Genomic DNA, 6420 nt, shown 5'->3' with positions numbered 1-6420 from the left:
CCTCCAGTCTGGGCGGCAGAGTGAGACTCCAACTCAAAAAAAAAAAAAAAAAGAGAAAAAAAGAAATAAGCTTCAGTTATCAGGAAAACCCACTTATGTCCAATAAATGAAATGTCAGGTGGTCAGCAGGGCATGTGGAGATCCTGATAGATCCTATCAGGAGAGGTGAGTCGTAGATAACCAAGAATTGAGTAGTCACTAGAAAGTAATCGCAGGTCGCCAGACTAGTCTACATAGGCTCCTACAGAGGCAGCTGCACAGCTTCGGGTGGTGCTAGCCTCTGGCAGGGAGGCCAGGGTTGGAGCCTGAGGCCCTTAGCATCAAATTGGTCTGTCCTTTGATAGTCACTGATTTAAATGGCATTTCTTAGAAATTGAGTTGGGCTGGATTTTTTGACTGAGCACACAGATGAGCAACAAGCCTAGACTCACTTTGGAGGAGTTGGTTACCCTCAGTGTGCTTCAGAAGTGACAGCAAACAAGCCAGAGCCCCACGGAGTAAAATGAGAAGCAGCGGAATGACAAAGGCTTAAGGGTTCTTTGCCAAGTGGACCAACTCTGAGGCCACCTTCCTCAAAGAGAGCAGCTCTCTTGGTCAGGACTTCTTTGGGCAGGAATGGCTGTTTTAATGGGGGAAGAAGAGTCATTGTGGACAACTCATATGGAGGCAGACTCCTCAGTGACTTTGGACATATGTTCTGAGCACCCCCATTGGGTGTGCTGTTTGATGGCCCTATGGTGATACATTCAACTGTGGGGAGTAATGCAGAGGGGCATAGAGTGACCGTTTTACCAAGCAGTTTGTTCCAGTCAGCAGTGTGGACATTTTGCACACATTTGCTGCAGGAGGTGTTGCAAGGATTAGTGGCTGGCAGAGCTGTTCTGCCTTGGGGGTGAGGTCCCTCCTTCTGTCTCTGAGCCTGTGGGGTGTGGTGAGGAGGTGGGAAGGGAGGTAGTGCTGCCCTGTCAGGCAGGCAGCTACTGGGATTACCACACTGTCATATGTCCTGCTAATCCTCGTGTGGAACAGCAGGTAGCCTGAGAAGCTTGAATTGTGCATTAGTTCCTGGCTGTTGTGCCACATATAAAGCACGGATGAGGTTCATTAGCCAGTGAGTTTGTGCAGTCAGTTGTTACTGAAGTCAAGCTGTTGGTTCAAGAGAAAACAAAGCTGCAGGAAACATGGAACTTTCTTACACCTTCTTGGAAATGCAAGTCATGTTGCCTAGGAAATACTTCTCTCAGTGAGTATTCTACACTCCACCAGCGTTGGAGCTATGGAAGAGGCAGCTGAAGCTATTTCAAGAAAATGCTGTCAGTTTGGTAATAAAAAGAAGTCGCATATCTCCCCTGCTCCTAGGCTAGGTTTCTAGGCATGCACGAGGCCAAAAGGAAGCTGTGCTTAGCTCTGGGTGATGATGACGTGCTGAGCTCAGGGACACACTGGCTGAGTGTCCAGGCAATGCTGGGCCAGAGCATGCGTGGGCCGTGTGCAGAGACTCACAGTGCTACACACTGTGTGATGAGTGAGAGGGTGTTGATAAACAATAGCCGGTAGGTGCAGTGGTGTGCAGCCTACCCAAGTTTCTGAAGCTTGCTGCCAGAGGAAGACTGCCGGCAGCCTCACCCAGGCTGGCTCAGGAGCAGAAGGGTGCCTTCCCCCTGCTAATTAGGAGGACACTTGTAAATTAGGAGAATACTGTCTCCTCGATGGAGACAGCTGGGGGTGAGGGGCCTCGGAGCCCCCAGCCATCCTTCCCGGCAACTCTGAGTGACCCACATGTGACCCTGGTGTCTGTCCACAAGTGGTGGTCCTTTAGGAGGAGCCCTGGAGCCAGGCACTCAACCAGACCAGTGTCTTCGGAGGAGGCCGGCACTCTCCCAACAGAGGAGGGAGAATTTCCACACATGGTTTTGAATAGAACCCAGGAACTAAGTTCCAGTCCGGTCAGTGCAATTGCAGATGGGCTATAAAGCCAGGACCCAGAGACTGGGACAGTTTATAGGTGGAGGTTTCTCTCCGTGTTTCCATATGAGGGGCCAGGGAGCAGTCCGGGCTGGGGAGTAAGAGTATGAATGTAACTACAAACAGGAGTCAAGGTGATTAATTCCACCATGGATAAAGTTTGCAATTTGTTGCTTTATATTTTCAGCATATTTCGTAAGCCTCTGGAGCAAAAGTTTTCCAAAACGTAAGTCACACAAAAAGGGTCCCCCCTTTTTATTTTTTAAGTGTGTGCCTTATTTTGTTAATCCCCCATTCACCTAAATAAACATTTTGAAAATATTGCTGCAAAATGAAGCTGGTTTTCTTAAGCAGTGAAAGTTTTGTTACTCCAAAGATCAGGTCATGTTCAAAAGTAGGGCAGTATAACGTTTTGTAAAAATGGTGCCTTTTAGTAACGTTTCTGAGTAGGACTGTGGTCTGTATGGGGTCTTTTTTTATTGACATAGATAAAAAAAAAAAAGGAATTTTGAAGGCCTTCTACTGGTTAGATACAAAGGAAAGTTCTCACAAGTACTTTGCCTCCTCTAAGACCTATTTTTCTAGTGTTCATTGTTTAAAAAGTCCCAAAGACAAAAAGAAATTTTGGAAAAGAGCTATTTGAAATGTACTATGCAAGGGATTTACATATGTTGAGTCACGTAGTACTTGGATATCGAAGACAGAAACTCTTTATGAGTATTTACAGATTCTGCATTTTGCTTTCAAGTTTTTAAACCAAGGATATAATTATACTCTGAAGTACTTATTTTAAAATATTAAAAATGTTTTTGGTGTGCCGAATTTGTGATAGTACAAGACACTCCTTCAAGATTTCTTTCCAGGGAAATTTAATAAGTATAGAATCATTATTCTGTGTCTGCCAGTTTGGGTAGCTTTTATCCAGATTCGAAGTTAGTGGTTTTGGAGTGGGGGCAGGGGAAGTGAGATGAAAGATAGAATTCTATAAACTCTGTGCTCATTGAGTTTTAATTTCTCTACTTTCCCATGTAGTTGAATAGTTTTTATTGTGTATATTTTTTAAACTGCATGGAGCCAGTAGCTAAGCTAATATGTTAAATCATTTAGAATCTTAAAACGTAACAAAGCATTTAATCTGGCTTTTCATATGCTGTCCATTTATCCAGTGCACGGTGAATATATTGTTAGCTGAGTGTTTAAGATAGTGAAATATTAAGTATTTTGAGGTGGGGAATGCTTGAGAGCATTTATTTAAAATATCCTATTACTTTACAAATTCCAAGACTGGGCACAGTGGCTCATGCCTGTAATACCAACACTTTGGGAGGCCGAGACAGAAGGATCGTGTGAGTTCAGGAACAACCTGGGCAACATAGCGAGACCTCATCTCTACAGAAAATCAAAAAAATTAGGCTGGCATGGTGGCACATGCCTATAGTCCCAGCTCCTTGAAAGGATGAGGCAGAAGGCTCACCAGAGCCCAGGAGGTTGAGGCTGTGGTAAGCTGTAACTGTGCCATTGCCCTCCAGCTTGGGCAACAGAGTGAGACCCTGACTCACAAAACCCCCCTCAAAGCAAAATTTTGGCCTGTATCTGAGGTTATGAGATGTAACATATGGTAGTGATTTTTAATGACCAATACTAATCTCCCCTGACTAGGGGTGCAACCTGCGCCTGGCCCTTCAGAAAGGAGGGCTGGGGAAGAGACCCTGGAAAGGCGGATCTGAATGCACATCGATACTCTGCTGATCTGCTGCTCACAGGTTGTGGGGCCTGGGCAGGTGTATTTTGGACTCCCCGAGCTTAGATTCCTCATGACAAAGTGGGGCAATAGATCCTGCCTCATAGGGTTGTGAAAGCACTTTGTAGATTATGACAGAAATGCAAAATAGTGTTACTTTAGCTAAAATACTTTGCTTTTCAGTAGAATTTCCAACTCAGAGATGCGTCTGATGTCTGTCTGAATGTCTGGACGGGACTGTGTTCATCTGTCTGAGCACAATTACAACTCTCTTTTTTCTGAAGCTCTGGAAAGTGTTCATTTTAAAACACATGCTCATTATTAAAAACAAATTTACGAGGGAATGAGGGGAATGCAGAAAAGTATAAAGAAGAAAATCAAAGCAGCCGTTCCCCCCACACATGAATTGTGTACATACATGTGGGTTTTTTTTTTTTTTTTTTACAAATATAAGGACAAATTATTATACATATCATTATATACCTCACATTTTTTACTTAATATTTTGTGGGCATTTTATATATATGTGTGTGTGTACACACACACACACACACACACACACACACACACACACACACCCCTATGCCATCATTTTTTATTGCAGTTCCATTCTTAAATTTAGGAATTTTTTGAAGGAATTTAATTATCCTCAAGTAGGGGACATTTGTAGTAGCTGGTTTATAAAAACCAAACTAAGCTAGGCTCAGTGGCTCAGGCTGTAATCTCACGCCTTGGGAGGCTGAGATGAGTGGATTGCCTGATCCCGTGGGTTCGAGACCCACCTGGGCAACTTGGCGAGACCTTAACTCTACAATAAATCAAAAAATTAGCCAGGTGTGGTAGCGCACGCCTGTAGTTCCAGCAACTTGGAAGGCTGAGGTAGAAGGATCACTGGAGCCCAGCAGGTCGAGGCTGTGGTGGCCGGGAGTGGCCATTGCACTCCAGTCTGGATGAAAAAGTGAGACTCCAACTCAAAAAAATAAAAATAAATAAAAATAAAAACCAAACTAAAAGTCAATGACATTTGAGTACTTTTTGACTATTAACAGTGCTCATGTCACCGAATCATTTTAACAACCTGAGGAGGCATCGTCAGTTCCCCTTTAACAGATGAGAAAGTTGAAACTGAGAGTTTAGGTTCCCTGAAGGATTTAATCCCAGATCTGTCTAATGTCAAGCACTTGCTTTGCTGTTGGAACATTAAAGGTTTATTTAATATACTGGGTGAGACGGAATTTTGAAAACATCTGAGCACTGGAAAGCTGCTAACTTTTAGTGAATGGGAAGTTACCTTTCAGGTGACGCTTTGTTCACAAAAGATACAGGTAGCTGCTATGAGTAAAACTTTTGATAATTGCTGTTAAGGGTGAGTGGATTTATTTCCTTGTATTTTTTATGTCTTACACAATGTAGCATGCATTGTATACAATTTAGAATGAAATCATGACTTTGAACAAGGTGTAGTTTATTTGGTTTTTCCACATTTCAAATAGGCAGAGGAAAGAAAAGTGTTTTTTATTTTATTTTATTTTTTTATTAGAGGCATTTTTTTTCTTATTTTTAATTTTTTTAAAATCAATATTTTTTATGATGATGTTGTGGGGTACAGTTAAGGGTTAGGTATACAAATATGCTTCATTTAGGCTCCCTTGTTGATAACAGGTGTCTCCCCGTCCCCAGACAGATGTTTACTACCATTAGTCCCATCTCCCCCCCATAGTTTCCCAACACTGTCAGTCATTTTCTTATAGTAGTGCATTGGGTGATCAAGGTCCACTATATGAGTGAGAATATGTGATACTCAGATCTTTGTTTCTGTGAGAGGTCACTCAATATTATAGACTCTAGTTCCATCCAGGTAGCTACGAAATTCATAATTTTGTTCTTTTTTATGGCTGCATAGTATTCCATCATGTATATGTACCACATTTTTTTAATCCAGTCCTCTTTTGATGGACAGCATGGTTGATTCCAGGTTCTTGCTATTGTGAACAATGCTGCGATAAACATTCGTGTGCAGGTATCTTTTTTATAGAGTGATTTGAGTTCTTCAGGGTATATTCTCAGTAGGGGGATTGCAGGGTCATATGGGAGGTTGATGTTTAGAGCTTTTAGGAATCGCCACACTGCTTTCCACAGAGGGTGCACTAGTTTACACTCCCACCAACAGTGTAGGAGTGTTCCCTTTTCGCCATACCCTCTCCAACAACTGTTATTTTTTGAGTTATTGATAATTGCCATTCTGACTGGAGTTAAGTGGTATCTCAGTGTGGTTTTGATTTGCATCTCCCTGATGATTAGTGAGGTTGAGCATTTCTTCATGTGTTTGTTAGCTGCTTGGATGTCTTCCTTTGTGAAGTGTCTGTTCATTTCTTTTGCCCATTTTATAATGGGTTTGTTTGTTTTTTTCTTTTCAGCACATTTGAGTTCCTTGTAGATCCAAGATGTTAAGCCTTTGTCAGACCTGGAGTTGGCAAATACTTTTTCCCAGTCTGCAGGCTGTCTCCCTACTCTCTTGATGGTTTCTTTGGCTTTGCAGAAGCTTGTCAGTTTTAATGAGGTCCCACTTGTCTATCTTCTCTCTTATGACCTGTGGGTTTCAAGTTTTGTTCAGGAATTGGATGCCAGTTCTGATTTCCATGAGGGTATTTCCTTCCTTTTCTAAGGTTCTTATGGTTTGAGGTTTTACATTTAGGTCTCTGATCCATTTGAAA

Source organism: Carlito syrichta, unplaced genomic scaffold (genome assembly GCF_000164805.1).
Source record: "Carlito syrichta isolate Samal-C Ts95f unplaced genomic scaffold, Tarsius_syrichta-2.0.1 Scaffold315528, whole genome shotgun sequence".
Taxonomy (NCBI): domain Eukaryota; kingdom Metazoa; phylum Chordata; class Mammalia; order Primates; family Tarsiidae; genus Carlito; species Carlito syrichta.
Note: the sequence above shows the minus strand (reverse complement) of the source record.